Source organism: Sphaeramia orbicularis, chromosome 1 (assembly GCF_902148855.1).
Source record: "Sphaeramia orbicularis chromosome 1, fSphaOr1.1, whole genome shotgun sequence".
Classification (NCBI taxonomy): domain Eukaryota; kingdom Metazoa; phylum Chordata; class Actinopteri; order Kurtiformes; family Apogonidae; genus Sphaeramia; species Sphaeramia orbicularis.
Window position 1 is genome coordinate 51,585,868 of NC_043957.1, and position 16,558 is coordinate 51,602,425.

The 16,558-nt window shown below is 35.6% G+C and overlaps 1 protein-coding gene across 2 annotated transcripts in view; it reads left to right on the forward strand.

Moving 5' to 3' along the window:
• fhip1aa (FHF complex subunit HOOK interacting protein 1Aa) overlaps positions 1-16,558 on the forward strand; it is a 95,017-nt gene that overhangs the window by 20,383 nt on the left and 58,076 nt on the right. For both annotated transcript variants that reach the window (XM_030140967.1, XM_030140975.1), the window contains exon 2: positions 13,569-13,629. The gene's annotated coding sequence lies outside the window, so the exon portion shown is untranslated. The remainder of the gene's footprint in view (positions 1-13,568; positions 13,630-16,558) is intronic.

Genomic DNA, 16,558 nt, shown 5'->3' on the forward strand with positions numbered 1-16,558 from the left:
CAAGATTTTTTTTCCTGAGTGTTTTTATTCCTCTTTAGGCATGAAAAAAAAAAAAAAATGTGATTGAATTTTTTTTTTTTTTTTTTAAAAATCAACCTGTTTTTCATGGAGTTACAAAAATGTCCACTCAGTTACACCATGACTTTTATTCTTGAAGCAAAGAAACATGTATTTAAAACCCAATATCATAAAGTGATATGAAAACAGTGAAATGAAATCATGTTTAATGCAGCTAATCTGATGTTTTCTCACATTTTAACATATTCTAATACTAGTTATTACTCACTTCATGGAGATAATATGCAAAAAATAAATATTAACAATTGATTTCCACTCAAGAACCAATCAAGAACAGCAAAATTACAATAATGGTATGAATTGCAGTTTATGAGATGATGCATAAGTGTCCACTGTGTTAGTTTGATATGGAACTAAAACAACTAAACCCATGAATATACAAGAGTAAAGTTGTAGAGTAACTGTCCACTGTAGTGACCACTATGCATGAAAGGGTTAAAGGGACGATTTCCACAAAGTGACAGGGTGGACAGCAGTTTCAAGAACATGTGTAGAATGTTAAATATTATTAAGAAAATAAAATACAAATTATCGAAATGGCTTGTTTTGTTGAGGATAATGACAGTATCTAAAAAGTATTTACATTTTTTTTTTCATTCAAACTCTTATCAAACTACTGAAGTTAGAAGGACAGTGTGAGGGACATGCACAAATCAGGTACATTCCTTCAAAGAAAATTGTATAAAATAATAAAATCCCATTTCAAGAGGTTTAAACTTGTTCAGATATTTGTGTAAATGTTTGCCCATTCATTATAAAACCCCGAATTTCATTATTTTGCAATGTGTTCATGGTGACAGACTCAGCTGAGGGACACCAGAGACACCTTATAGTCATAAGGACCCATAAACGATCTGACCTGAGACCAGATCTGAGCCTTCAGTGGCTTCACCTGTAGCCTGGTGTCTTTCTCAGGATGTACTTTCCTGGTATAATCCCAGCACTGTCTGATTATTTCATTTCAGTCATTATTCTCTCATTTCTGTTTCCATTTTCAAAGCCTCCTCACAACAACAACCACAACTGAACGACTACACACTGAAAATGGAAAGTTTGGCAAACACACGCCTTTAATTTGTTGTTTTCTTTTGCAGGATTTAGTTTTTTGAATACAGCGGCTCATTCCTCCCAGTGTGAATGATGAACCCACTGTTTCTCATTGACACTATTTTGGAAAAGTACTGTCACTAGTCGCTTTTCCATCGGACATATGTGCAAAACTTTACTGATATTTGCTGATTGTTGAGTAAACAGAGGTGGGTAATGTTGGTTTTTCCATTAAATCACGAATGTGATGATTTGTTTATTAATTATCATGAGATGACACGAGAAGTCATGCCATAAACATGGCGACGAATGTAAATATCGTGCTGGTTTACAGATATATTCATTATTATTACCTTCGCCAAGGAACAATGGAGGTTATGTTTTCATTGGGGTCTGTCTGTTTTCTGTCTGTTTGCCTGTTGGCTGATAATTCAATAAGTTATGGATGGATCTGATGAAATTTTCAGGAAAGGTTGATACTGGCACAAGAAACAAATGATCTAGATTGAAATATTCTTTATTGTCATTTATTCGTAACATTATTGCAACAAACTCCAGAAATTATTCACAGAAAACTGTCATTTTTTGCTGATCAACATAATTATCGTGCAAGACAAACCACTGAAACACGGTGTGCTCTGCCTTTAGGCAGAACAAATCAGTTACAGAGCACTGTTTTTTATCGAGCCATGGCTGCATGGAATGGATTGCCAGGGTTTTGTTGTCGGAAAAATAATAGAAAATGTTTTCAAAAGAAATTAAAAAATTTTTTGTTTACACAACAGGCATGAAATGGAATGAGTATTGCTAATATTGAAAGATATTTCATGATTTGTATCAGAAAGCAATTGTTTGGTGTAGGAGTACAAATGCATAGCATTTATTTTGTTTGTCTCATTTGTATCAGACAGCTATTATTTGGTGAAGGAGTAGGAATGTATAGTACTTATTTTGTTTGTTTGTTTATTTTAATTGCATTGGGCTGTTGTATATGTCCTGTTTGTGTGTGTGTGTGGGCGTGAATGGTGTAAGATTAATGTAAAAATTTAAAATTGTAATGTAATGTAGAGGAGACCCCAGGAAGAATAGCAACTGAATCATCAGTTGCTAATGGGGATCTTAATAAATGAAATGAAATGAAATGAAATGATAACGTTTTGGATGGTGATCGGGGATGGGATGGGACTCATCTGCCTTGGCAGAGGTCTGCACTCTCCGAGTACTTTTCTAGATATATTTTATCCCTCTATCCCATACTAAATTAAAAAGTGACTCATTTTCCTGGTGTGTCCACAAATACTGCATCATGTTTCTTTTAAAACTTTTCTTCTTCGCTTGTTCTAACATCTGTCAACATTTGTGTGTTTTTTTTCACGACTCTAGTTGCAGAAAAAGGTTTTTCTGTTGCAGTTTTGCAGGATATACCAATTGTCCTACACCCAAAAAAACCACCTCTTGCCAGCGCAAAACTTTTTAGAGTTTTGGCGAAATTGTCGTTTTTCCATTAGGTAAATTTTATGCACAAGTTATATTTGCACAATTTGAGGGTCAATAGAAAAGCGACTACAGTATCCTGCACATAGCATTACCCAAGATAAGGATTCATTTAAACAAAACTAATGAACCAAACAACACAGGGAGTCTGCTTTTCTATTCCAGAATAAACATAATATCCTATTCTGCAGCTCTTTTGCATTGTTAAAGTGTTGAGGTCTGGCTATGCGAGACTACCTGTATCCTAAATATTTCAGCAGCTGCTATCGCTTTAAAGGGCCGGCCTGTCACTGCGTTGCCATGGCTGCCGCCTGGTCACAGTACATTTCTCCTCTGTGAACTCCACCTGCGGTAGAGGGCAGATAGATCACAGGGCCATATCAGGAGAAATGAAACTCAGAGGAGTTTACTGAGGGTTTATCCACTGGAGGCTGCAGTCTAGTATCTAGTTCCCCTTCATTTTAGGTAAGGTCAGACTCAAAGCAGAACGTCAGTATGCTTTGACTGCTCATTAAGCTGGCCTCTGGATTGATTGAAAACACCAGTATAACAGGATAGATGATCTGTGTGTGCTCAGTTCAGGGTGTGACTTTGCCTTTGAGGTATTTGTCCAGACCACACCTGAATGTATGAAACCCTCTGGGATGTCACAACGCTGACAATGCCAGAAACCAGATCAGAAAGAGGCCCAAAGGCAAGCATTTGTATTTGGTTTTTGTGTTTTGCTTCTTTCAGCCTGGGGTGGGTTCCTCTTCCTTTGAGTCCTCTGATGCTGCTTTGCTTCCACACAATAGCCAAGCCCATGTTCTCATACTGTCATCGTGTTTACCTTGGGAGAAATGACACAACCAAGACTGTTATGGAACAGCTTTAGGAACATATACGAGAAAGGACTTCAACTGACGGATCTGAGTTTGCAGGGTTACATATTGTTTTTGTTTAGTCCTCATTACTATTTCTTAGTTAAACGTGATAAGACGTTTTTCTGTAATGCAGTGAGTCTGATTTAAAAATGCATTTTCTTTCATATTTCACTGTGTGTGGTCATTTGTGAGCATCAATTGAGAATTTATAAAACTGAAAGGTAAAAAATGAAATGTGTAATTTCATAGTCATTCATTGCAAATTGTTGAAATTGTTAAAAATGCAAGTAAAACAAATGTATATCCCAGATTATCATGTTAACTATGGAATGTTTGCATCAAAATATGCAACCATTAGAGTATATATGGATTTTTTGCAGGTTCCTGTTATTGCATGTGTTGCTGCTGCTGGTGTGACTGAATTCAATCTCTTAAGGTTTAAGGTTAGTGTTTTCGAAACAAATCAAATGAAGCTGTCGTCTTGAAGGGGTGGAGTCTCCACATTTGACTCCTGGATCTGAGGAGCATGATTGAGTAGTCTGTTAATCATGGCTGAGTAAACAATGTTTTTCTTTGACATTTGGAAAGTAAAGCAAGTTCTCCATAGTAACATAGTGTAAAGAAAGCATTACAGAAAATAACTGTGACCTTTGACATTTACCATCATTGTCCTGCTTAAAAACATGTAATGTTCGACGTTTTGCATCAAAATATAAATACATATTATATTATACAGTAATTTCTCAGTTTGGGATAACTAAAGTACATCTATTGATATCTTCATGTGTAGAAAACACAAGTGTTAGTTAATAAATAGTTGTATTTTTACTGAGGACAGTCACAGTCTGTTCTACCTTTTTGCTTTGGCTGTGGAAACAAATATGTATAACAAGCGGTTCCAGGCACAACAAACCCCGCCCCTCGCACGTATTGTAGCTTATTTTGGCGTCGATCCAGCTGATGTCATCATGTCTATGACGGCGCTCGTGTCAGCATATCAATTGCCTCTATATATGTGGCAAGTCTGGAATAAATTGAAACAAAATTGATGTTTGTATCGACATGTGAAGTTTCACCCATTAAAAGTAAATGGGAGAAGAATAAAAAAAAAAAAAATCATAAATTTTTTTTACTTAGACCTACTTTTCCCAAAATGTAACCACATCTATTCTGGGTCACGGGCGATCTATAATCCCAATTTGGTATGAATTCAACCAGTAGTTTTGCTGCTGCAGGCATATGAAATTTCGCTCATTATAAGTAAATGGGAAAAAGAAAGATTTTAAAAATTCATTAAAAAAAAACCTGAAACTTTGACCTACTCTTCCCAAAATGTAGTGAGATCTATTCTGGATCACTGGGAATATATAAACCAAATTTGGTATGAATCCAAGCGATCATTTTGCTGCTTCAGACATTTGAAATTTCGCCTATTATAAGTAAATGGGGGGGAGGGGGGGGGATTTTAAAAAATTCATAAAAAATTTGAACTTTGACCTATTGTTCTCAAAATGTAATGAGATTTATTCTGGGTCACTGGCAATCTATAAACCCAATTTGGTGTGAATTCAACCATTAGTTTTGCTGCTACAGACGTGAGATTTTGCCCATTAGAAGTCAATGGGGAAAAAAAAGATTTTAAAAATTCATAAAAAACTTAAACTTTGACCTACTTTTCCCAAAATGTAGTGAGATCTATTCTGGATCACTGGGAATATATAAACCAAATTTGGTATGAATCCAAGCAATCACTTTGGTGCTTCAGACATTTTAAATTTTGCCCATTATAAGGAAATGGGGAAAAAAAAAAAGATTTAAAAATTCATAAAAAAATTTGAACTTTGACCTGCTGTTCTCAAAATGTAATGAGATTTATTCTGGGTCACTGGCAATCTATAAACCCAATTTGGTATGAATTCAAGCTGAAGTTTTGCTGCTAAAGTGTTAACAAACAAACAAACCGAACCAAAAACAATACCCCTTGCTTCCCCTTCGGGGGGGCAGGGTAATTATCAAATTGTCAGTATGGTATAAATGGGGATTATTAAAATATGGAACATCTTGTGGCAATGAGACTTGTACAGCAGCAGTTTTGGATTCGGAGCTGCACACGAAACACACATAAGTTTATTCACTTATTAACACTCAAATGACAACATGCAGATGATTTACTTTTGAACAGCCTATATTTGGGCATTTCCCTGTTTGATCTATTTCTGCTTTTTTTTTTTTTTTTTAACTGTATTTCAGGATATTTTCTGCAAGTAGAGCAGTGTTTTCTGGGTAGATGTAGGCTCTCCCTCTGTGTGTCAGCAAAACATCACATAATCTAAACGAGTACAATTTAGGTCATGACCTTCATTAAAAGGTAGGCGGTAGTGGAGTTGTCAAAGCACATTTTATTCTGTCAAACAAGTGGCTTTCTTGTACTAGATGTAGATTAGCATATTTCAGAACCAGGAAGCATTTACAGGATTAAAAGGTGTTGGTACTTGGTTGTTTACTGACTACAAGTCAAACAGCACAGCAGGAAAGGAGTCGTTGCCATTGTATTGTTGTCTAAGTCGGTTTAATTGCGTCTTACCTTAAGCCGATGAAACCGCTGAATTGCAACAACAAAAGAGTATTGGAATTAAAACGCATACAAGTCTACTAAAGACTTTGACCATTGGCCCTTTCAGGATTTGGAAAAAATAAGATGAAAGAACAGACTGAAAAACTCAGTAGAGTTAAGAGGCCGCTTTTAACTGTGGACTCTTTGAGCTGTGGTTTTGTCTGTAGGATCTTCTGAAAGGAAAAAAAACTAAACCATTGTGCCGAGAAATGCTAAAAAGATCACCTGTGGTTTTTCAACCGTGGACATAGTCATTGCGACATCACCCACTGGTTTTGGAGCTGCCGTTTTGTAGCCTCCAGCGTGCATTTTGGCTGTTTTGGAGTCAAATATGTGACTGTATCTGTTAGAAGGTGCTGCTTTAAACATGCAAGTATTGAAACTGTATGAGCTAATGCTAACTTATCACTGTTCAGTTTAGAGCCCGACCGATATGGGATTTTTGGGGCCGATACCGATACTGATATTGGGGGCTAAAAAAAGCCGATATCCAATATATCAGCCGATATCCAATATATTGGCCGATATATGAAATAAGAACACTGATCTACACAGGATATAATAATCTTATATTAGATAATTGTGGACAGGTGGATAAACAGTCGCATAAATCTTTGTTTATCTCACAAATATAATTTACAGAACTTTCAAATGCAAACTATGCAATCACAAAAATAATTAGAGCAAAAAATATGACTGACCGCACAATTATGTTTTCACTCACAAATTTTGATGTGTCTGCCTCACAGCACTACAACTTCTTATGTGGACTAAGGACTAAACTGAGCATGTGCAGAGTGAATTAGGTGAGTCCTAAGTTGTTCCTGATTGGAGCACCTGCAAGAGTTACAACTGACCTGTGTTACAACTGTCCCCAGTCTCCCCTACACTATTAACACCCAGGCCTGTCTGCAGAATGAAACTGTGAGGTAGACAGGAAGTGCACGGATGTGGGTGTGTGTGGGGGGTGAATACTTCATAAGATGGGGGGGGGATTAGCGGTCCATCCTTGTCAGAGCGTGCGAGCGGGGGGTGGGGGTGGGGGGGGGGGGTGATTATGTGATTGTGTGTGGGGGGGTGATAGCGTCATTGTACGAGCAGGAGTGAAAGTGAAACTAACTCGATTTAAAGTTCCTCTTATTCTCCAGGCAGCACACACACACACACACACACACACACACACACACACACACAGGAGCAGCCAGCGACAGAATCTCCCCGCAGCAAAAAAAAGTTAATATATCGGCTACATATTGGCTGATGTTGATTAATTGGTGATACACTATAATCGGCCTGATTAATCGGCCAGCCGATTAATTGGTCGGGCTCTAGTTCAGTTAAAGGTGGGGTGCGGGATGTTTTCCTGGAGCATTTTTACCATATTGTTTAAAATTCCCTTCACACCCCGATTACAACCAATTAATTAAATGCTCTAACACAGAAATAAAAAAGTTTAGTCACCTGTGGAATGGACAGGACTGAAAAAACACCATCCAACCATTTTAAGCGCCCACTCGAAATGATTGAATATGTCGATCAAACTCAACTGCCATTTTTATTGAGTCAATAAACTAGTGTTTAGCGTTGGCTCACCTCTGTAGTTTCATTCCTTTTTGTCCTAATATGGTCACTTCTAACTCCAAAAACCCACACAGCGATAGCCAAGTCACAAACGACTGGTTTCAAAATCCCAGCTCAGTAACCAGTGGGTGATGTCACAGTTCCATTAATTACGGTCTACTCTCGTTAAACCGCCCGCCGTTATACCGCCATTTCCGCCTATTGCCATCCGCCAGCCCAGTTCCATGCACAAACAACACTTATACCATTGATTTCCCGCCAGCGTGATTGCCATCGAGTACACGTAAATTTTAACAATGCACTGAAACAAACGCGCCACACGCTGATCGCGACAAGCTATGAGTAGGTCTACGGAACGGCCACCGTTCATTTATCACAGAACACTCAGTAGGTCAGGATGTCGGGAAGAGGACGTGGGATTAAGCCAAAGCCTCAAGATGATGGGGTGTCATTTCCCGACACGGTATAATAATGCTTAAAATATTTCCCCACTTTAAATGATCCCTTACAACATAACAGAATCAAGATTTATTTAGAAACGCAATTAGAACGGGTTAACGGAGGCAGCATAGACATCATATAGTAAAGACATGCACATTATGGACGCAACCCGTTGTAACGCCATTTTCGCTATACCGCCAATTTGGCCGTGAACGGAAGTTGGCGGTATAACGAGAGTAGACTGTATATACATTATATGGTTTTTACATGTCACAACTTTGACATCTGTGCAGACATTTAATATGTACCTAGAATTAGTTGAAGGTGTTTATTATTATTATTATTACACTGGTAGTCAGTGTGGTTGGTGTGTTCAGTGTGTTCCTGTTCCATCCTTTGCTCCACCCATTTGTTTCCATAAAACCAACATGACAACATCCATGTCATGCATCTGTAGACTTCATAATTGCAGTTCACAAACCAGAGGGTGATATCATGGAGGGTTCTTCCTCTATTTATAAACTGTCTGTGTTTTTATTCAATGAACCGAATCTTCAAAAGTCCGACTTAACCGGACCAAAAGGAAAATTATTGTCTTAACATTTATAGAAAGCCTTTTTTTTGGGGCCATCATGTAACAGCTGTCAGTGGTAAATGTCCATAACAGCAGTGTTAGGTTTGTTTTTCAGTTAACAGTTATCTGCTGCATGCTCAGTGGAAGACAAACATTCTGAAGGTTATGGTGTCGAAGCTTGCATTTGCACACTAGTTTCCCAGTGTGTATGTTTGCAAATATCAGCTGATATACAGTGCATCGCCTTACTGAAGTCAAGACCAACTTCTACAAAGTAGGGATGCACCAATACTGATGCCAGTACTGGGTATCTGGTCCGATACTCAGCGTGTGTACTTGTACTCTTAAAATTACTGTGATACAACTGCACCGATACCACTTATGGCAGCGTGACATTCTCAGTTAAGTGCAGCAGGTACGCAGCGGAGGAGTAGTGTCAGCAGTGTGAAGAGTTTTCAAAATAAATGACAGTGACAAAAGTAACAGTGAATGCAAGTTACATTAAAGACACAGACGGATACGGACAGAGCGTTCTGTCCGTCCTCTGTGTACATTTCATCCGCCTCCAGGTGGTCGCGGATGCGTACCCAGACCAGTTTCCGTCCTACTTATAATACTATGGGGGTAAGGAGTGGTGCAGACCGCCACCAGCGGAAGTGAAAACAAAACTTAATGCTCATTTCTCTTTTCCCTACCTCCTGAAGCTTCACTTTTAAACCTTACCAGCGGAAACACGGCAACATTAGTATCCACATTAATGTTACCTCTGTCGTCTCCATGTGTATTATTACTGACTTTCTTCTTCTCAAAAACCTTTACTTTTCTTTGTGGTATTCATCCAGTATGGTTAATTCAGAGCGGCGCCCCCTGGTGGATTAATTGAGAAACGCTCATTCCAACACATTAAATGTCAGCAGCAGCACTTTGTTCCAGTCAGACTAATGACAACGACAATAAAGCACATTTACAAAAGGAGCGAAGAACTGGAATGGTATTATTATGTACTCATATCGGTACTCGGTATCGGTAAGTACTCAAATGTGAGTAATTGTACTTGTACTCAGTCCGGCAAAAAGTGGTATCGGTGCATCCTTACTAAAAAGGGTTCACCGGTTTTTCTGATCAATATCTTTATTTACTTTGTCATATAACACAAAAAAAACAAGAAAAACCTCCACCAAGACAGATCTCTCCCCCCCCCCCTCAATCACCACCAAAATTTAATCCTTTCTTCCTTGTGCCAGTATCAACATTTCCTGAAAATTTCATGAAAATCCAGCCCTAACTTTTTGAGTTATCTTGGTAAAAAACAAACAAACAAACATGCAAACATGCACACAATGCAAAGAGATCATTAAATTAAAAGAAAGAGAATAAATGCAAATATAAAGCAAGAGGCTGGTCAGACATGAATGGAAGGTTATGCCATGTGTAACAAAACTAAAACACAGTTTGTGTTCCTTCACATATACAACATGTCATAATGAACAGCCAAATATCCATAGACTTCACCATAGGATTCACCTGTTTTTAGTTAAATCCGTTCAGTGGCAGAGGGACTTTCCTTTTCATAGTATAAATGTTTAAACATACTTTATTTGGTTTTCAGAGGTAATCTGAAATGTTTAGAAATGACTGAAAAAGGGAAACCATCTGTCAGTTCTGCTGTCAGTTCTGGCAGATATTGGCTGCAGCGTTGTCTGGAATCTGTCATCCAGCCCTGACAAACACAACACACAAATAAATCATATTTGTCTAGTGCAGTGCTTCCACTGTTGGCCTTTATTATATGCTGTTTTAGAAAAACAAATGCATGCACAAAATAAGAGTATGATCACTCCTCTCAGCACATTCACCCACACAGAAACACTCTCCATCTGTCTCCCTCTCACTCTCTCTGTTCACACGACACCACAGTTTTAGAAAATGTTGCTTGTTTTCCAAGAAACCCTCATTTTTTTCATTCTTGGAGGATAAAACACCAGGCAGCACAACAGAGAAGGTTAAATTACAGAACAGACAGTGATAAATTATGTGGTAAATATGACTTAAAAAGTAGATCTGTGTGGTTTTGTGTTGTGTGACATGATTTCCACAATAGTTTGAGGTATGTCGGTGAGGTATGCGGCTCTCACAGATGAAAAGGATGGAGATTCCATGACAGCACTAATTGGAAGACACAACAGTGTTATTCTTCTGTGAGGCTGGATCATATAGATGGCACAGTGTCCTGACAGAAAGAACAGCAGCTTTAATGGGATTTGACATTTGTTTTTGGAGATTCACACACAGTAAACTGTCATTTTTAGCTTTTTTTTTTTTTTTTTTTTTTTTGTTATTCCCAATTCATTTTGATTAAATAACCTTTTTTAAAATTATTTGTTTTATTTGGGGCTCGACAAAATATTGTGACAGGGGTAACAAAGACAAACAAACAAAAGAGAATTCATAAGACACAGACATTAAGCAAAACAAAGACGGGCGCAAACAAGGAGATATTTATAGGTGCGTTTTTGTGTGTGTGTGTGTGTGGTTGTTTATGATATTCTTTTATGCGGGTTTTGCATATCCAGGTGGAAACAGAAGAGAGAATAACAAAATTGCCAGTCTAGTGAATAAAAGGGTTAAAGGATATGGGTATACAGAAGCCAGAAATCAGAACAGAGTTTTAAATAATTGTTAGGTTAGCTTAAGGGAAAAGAAAAGAAATAAATACAAATAAAAGTTCATAAGAAAGAAAGAAAGAAAGAAAGAAAGAAAGAAAGAAAGAAAGAAAGAAAATACATAAAAAAAAAATTAAACAGCCAAATCAGTAATCTCAAATACAATAATAGTGACAGCCTTTTCTCTCTTTACCCCCCCCCCCCCCCCCCCCTTCCTTTTTCTTATTGTTATCACCACTCCAATTTTTCTAGATTTTTTTTTTAGAATTTTTTTCTTAATTGACTTTTGTTTTTGTAGGTGCGCTGTAAAAAAAAAACAAAAACAAAAAAAAACAAAAAAAAACCCTGTAAAAAACGGTAATACTCTGGCAGCAGGGGCACCGAAAAAATACTGTAAAATAACAGAAAATAACAATCTCATAAAAATACAGTAATTTTCCATAACTGAAATACAGTTTTTTGCCCTAACTTTACATGAGATTTGCTTTTTTTTTTTTTTTTTTTCTTTTTAATGTTTAATAATGAATACTTTCATGCATTAAAACAATCAAATTACCTATAAATATATATATAAATAATTTTCAGTGAGACTCAGTTGTCCAGTCCACTGATTAAAAACCGTATTTGGACAGTTTATGAGTGCTTATACATGTTATACATTCACAAAAATACATTTATTCAGCATTTTTGTTGTGAAACCTCCTGTAATTACACAAGATATTTGTCAATTAACAAGCAAGCCTGGTTAAACTTACAGAACAAATACTTCTTTTACGGTTAATTATCAGTAATTTTATCTTGTTTTTTTTTTTTTTTTTTTTTTTTTTACAGTATTAAACTTTAAATTAACAGTTTAATCTCATAAATAGAAAAGAAATACTTGTGAAATTATGATACACTTGCAAATGTATTTTAACTATATTTTTCTGTGAAAAAAATTTCTTTTAAAAAATGGAAATTTTATGGTTATTCACAATTACAGTTTTTTGACATGTAAAATCAGTCTGTTTTTGTAATTTCATCGATATTTTTTGTATCTTAAAAATCAAGGTTATTATCGTTAATGAAGACTAACGAAATGACGAAAACTAGAATTGAAAAAACGTTTTCGTTAACTGAAATAAATAAAAACTATAATTAAAAGAAAAAAACGATAACTGACTGAAACTGTGTTGTGTGTTTACAAAACTAACTAAAACGTATAAAAATTATGGATGAAATTCCCTTCGTTTTCGTCTTTGTCAATGTCGGATTGATATGAAATCGATTTATTTCCCTCAAGCAATTTTAGCGGTTGGCACCATATGATATTTTTTTTGCCAAAATGTTTTTATTTCAATTTTTTATCATTTTAACAAACAACAAACAGTGCATACATCAGACCCATGCAACCTGCCGACTACAAACACAAGCATCCTTATGTTTACAAAAAGAAAAAAAAAACAATTATACAAAATGTAGAAATCTGAGCATCCACCTTCAGAAACCACAGAGGTAACTTTTTCAAATGTTTGCATTGTCCTCCAGTAAATTTAGATTCTTAGCATACACCATATGATATTTAACGGTCCGTCACTTCCCATCACTTGTCATTTAGAGTCGTTTCTGGTCCCCGCTCTACCTGGAAACATGCAGACTAAAGTTGGGAGAAAGCAGCAGAATCCTGTCTAGGATTTATTTGAATACAACAGTGAAGAAGAGAAAAGATATAAAAAAAAAACAAAAACCAACCTAAAACTAAACTAAAACTAAACATTTAGAAAATAACAAAAACTAATAAAAACTAGCAAACATGCTCTAAAAACAAGTTAAAACAAACTGAATTAGAGAAAAAAAAAGTCAAAACTAAATAAAACTAAACTCTAATGAAAAATCCAAAACTATTATAACCTTGTTAAAAATACAGGAAAAATCTATAAAATAAACAGTGAAAATTCTGTTAAATTACAGTTGTTGTTTTTTTACAGTGTGATATGGTCAAGGACTTGAGCTCAGCTGCCAATTTTTAACATTTTTAGTTCCTCCTCTCCCCCAGCGTTTGCCTCCCTCCCCCTCCCTCCCCCTCCCTCCCCCTCCCTCCTCCTCCTCATCTCTATCCAAGTGTTGCCGTTACTCATGTCCAGTCACTTCCCACCATGCCTCGCCTCTCACACAGACATTCACTTCCTGCTCTTCTCTTTCTTGATACATTTTTATTTCTTTTCCGACAACAGGACAAGAATGACGTGTCCTTCTCCGTAACGGTCCATCCCTGTTGAAAATGCTTCATCCTAGGTAAGAAACACACACACACACATTCCTTTTTTTTTTTTTTTGTTTTTTTTGTTTTAACATTCCTTCTCCAGAATAACTGAAAGCAGATGGTGAAGTTTGACTGTGGTTGGTGGGGATGTTTCTGTGGCACTGGGGCAAAGTGAATTCAAAAGAAGGGGGTGAGCTGTGATTGGTTCCTGTGGTCCTTTTGGGGGCAGGACCTGGAAGCTGGGATTTGGTATTGTGTGCAGCTGCCGTTTGTTTTACAGTTGATCTCCTGTGGTGACTGAGGCCATATCGTCCCAGTTGTTTAGCCAGTGAATCCTGTTTTCTGTGCTGTGCTGTTAAAGGGGTCATATTTGACTAAACTCACTTTTATTAGTCTTTGGGTCATTTATTTTTGTATTTGATTTGGACCCTAATAGTTCATAAAGTTTGAATTTGAACCCTCCAGGTGCTGCAAAGTTAGTTTTGGTTTTTTTTGATCAGTGTATTTTTATTCATATTCAGCCTTTCAAACATGCAGAAAGTAAGACAAACACTAGTCACTTTTCCATTGGACATCTGTGCAAAACTTTACCGATATTTACTAAATGTCGAAAAAACAGAAGTGCGTAATGTCGCTTTTTCCATTAAATCACAAATACGAGGATTTGTTTATTTACACTGAAAAAAAAAAAAAAAATCTGTAATTTAGCAGAATTTTCACTGTTTATTTTACAGATTTTTCCTGTATTTTTAAGATATCAGTCTATTTTTGTCATTTCATTGATATTTTCCTGTGATTTTTACATGTCAAATGTAAAATAACATGAAAAAACTGTAACTGTGACTAACCATAAAATTTCCATTTTTAAATAGAAATTTTCTTTTTTCACAGAAAAATGCAGTTAAAATACATTTGCAACTGTATCATAAATTCACAAATATTTATTTTCTATTTATGAGATTAAACTGTTAATTTAAAGTTTAATACTGTAAAAAAAAAAAAAAAAAAAAAAAAACAAGATAAAATTACTGATAATTAACCATAAAAGAAGTATTTGTTCTGTAAGTTTAACATGACTTGTTTGTTAATTGACAAATATCTTGTGTAATTACAGGAGGTTTCACAACAGAAATGTTGAATAAATGTATTTTTGTGAATGTATAACATGTAAAAGCACTGACAAACTGTCCAAATACAGTTTTTATCAGTGGATTGTACAACTTAGTCTCATTGAAAATTATTTTTATATATTTACAGGTAATTTGATTGTTTTAATACATGAAAATATTCTTTATTAAACATTAAAAAGTTATGGAAAATTATCGTATTTTTATGAGAGGTAATTTTCCATTATTTTACAGTATTTTTTCAGCACCCCTGCTGCTGGCATATTGCTGTTTTTTTACATTTTTTTTTTTTTTTTTACAGTGTATTATTACGAGATGACATGAGAAGTCATTCCATAAACATGGCGACGAACGTAAATATGGTGTTGATTTACAGATATATTCATTATCATTATATATTACCCCTTTATCTCGTACTAAATTAAAAAATGATCGGTTTTCCTGCTGTGTCCACACATACCGCGACATGTTTCTCCTTCTTCTTCGCTTGTTGTAACATCCGTCAAAATTGTTTTTTTTTAATTCATGTGACTCTAGTTGCGACAAAAGGTCTTTCCATTGCTGTTTTACGTGATATACCATTTGCGCTACGCCCGGAAAACCACCTCTCTCCAGCGCAAAAACTTTTAATCGAAAAATGAGACTTTTGACGAAATTGTCATTTTTTCCATTAGGTAAATTATTATTATTATTATTATTATTATTATTATTATTATTATTATTATTATATATTTGTTATATTTACGCAATTTGAGGGTAAATGGAAAAGTGACTACTGAGACATATAACAGAAGTATAAGACACCACAAATAAATAAATGAATAAATAATAATAAAACAAATTTTAAAATTAAAGGGTTCTTCTTTGTAATTACCCATTCACTTTGTACACAGCAGCAAAGTTAGTTTTCTATTGATTTTGGCAGACATCAAGTGGATTTCTTCAACCATTTTAATTTCTTACATTTACAACTAGTTACATCACGACATTTGCACATATAAGGTCAAGACTTCCGATGAATATTTCTCAGAGTACGTCTAATTTGTTTTTTCAGCAGCAGTGGTTGTAGTAAAAACTGAAAATATGTCCAAACTTTGAGCTGATTACCTAAAATATTCAGTTGTTGGTTTTGTTAACAAACACAAGTGTCTGAATGAGACAGAGAAGCGCGGACAACAACCTGGAAGAGGGTGGGCTCATTTGCATTTAAAGAGCCAGCGCTCAAAATGACCTTTCTGGTGTCATTACTCAGAAATAGGGTTGAAGATGGACCTGTGGAGTTGAATTAATGAAGAATTGCCTCCTTGCCTGTTTTTAAATCTCTTCTTAAACCCACCTGTTCTCCTCGACCTTTTAACACTCGTGCAATGTTAACATTTTGTTTCTGTTTTTATATTTTAACTTGTTTTATTTATCTATTTTTATTTGATTTTAATGTTTTTTAATGCTTTAATTCATTTGTATTGTGCTTTTAATCTTCTGTGTAGCACTTCGGTCCACTGTGGTTGTTTTAACCCTTTCATGCATTAATTATGAGAAGCTTAATCAAGATTTTTTTTTCCTTGGTGTTTTTAATTCCTCTTTAGGCATGAAAAAACAAACAATGTGATTGAATTTTTTTTTATGAACCTATTTTTCATGGTGTTACAAAAATATCCACTCAGCTGGACACCATGAGTTTAATTTTAGAAGCAAAGAAACATGTATTTACTGATATACTGCATAAAAACTATGAAATAAAAACATTAATACTGCTAATCTGAGGTTTTCTCACATTTTATCATACCTGGATGGAGATAATTTGCCAAAAAAAAAACAACAACCTTTCTGTTTA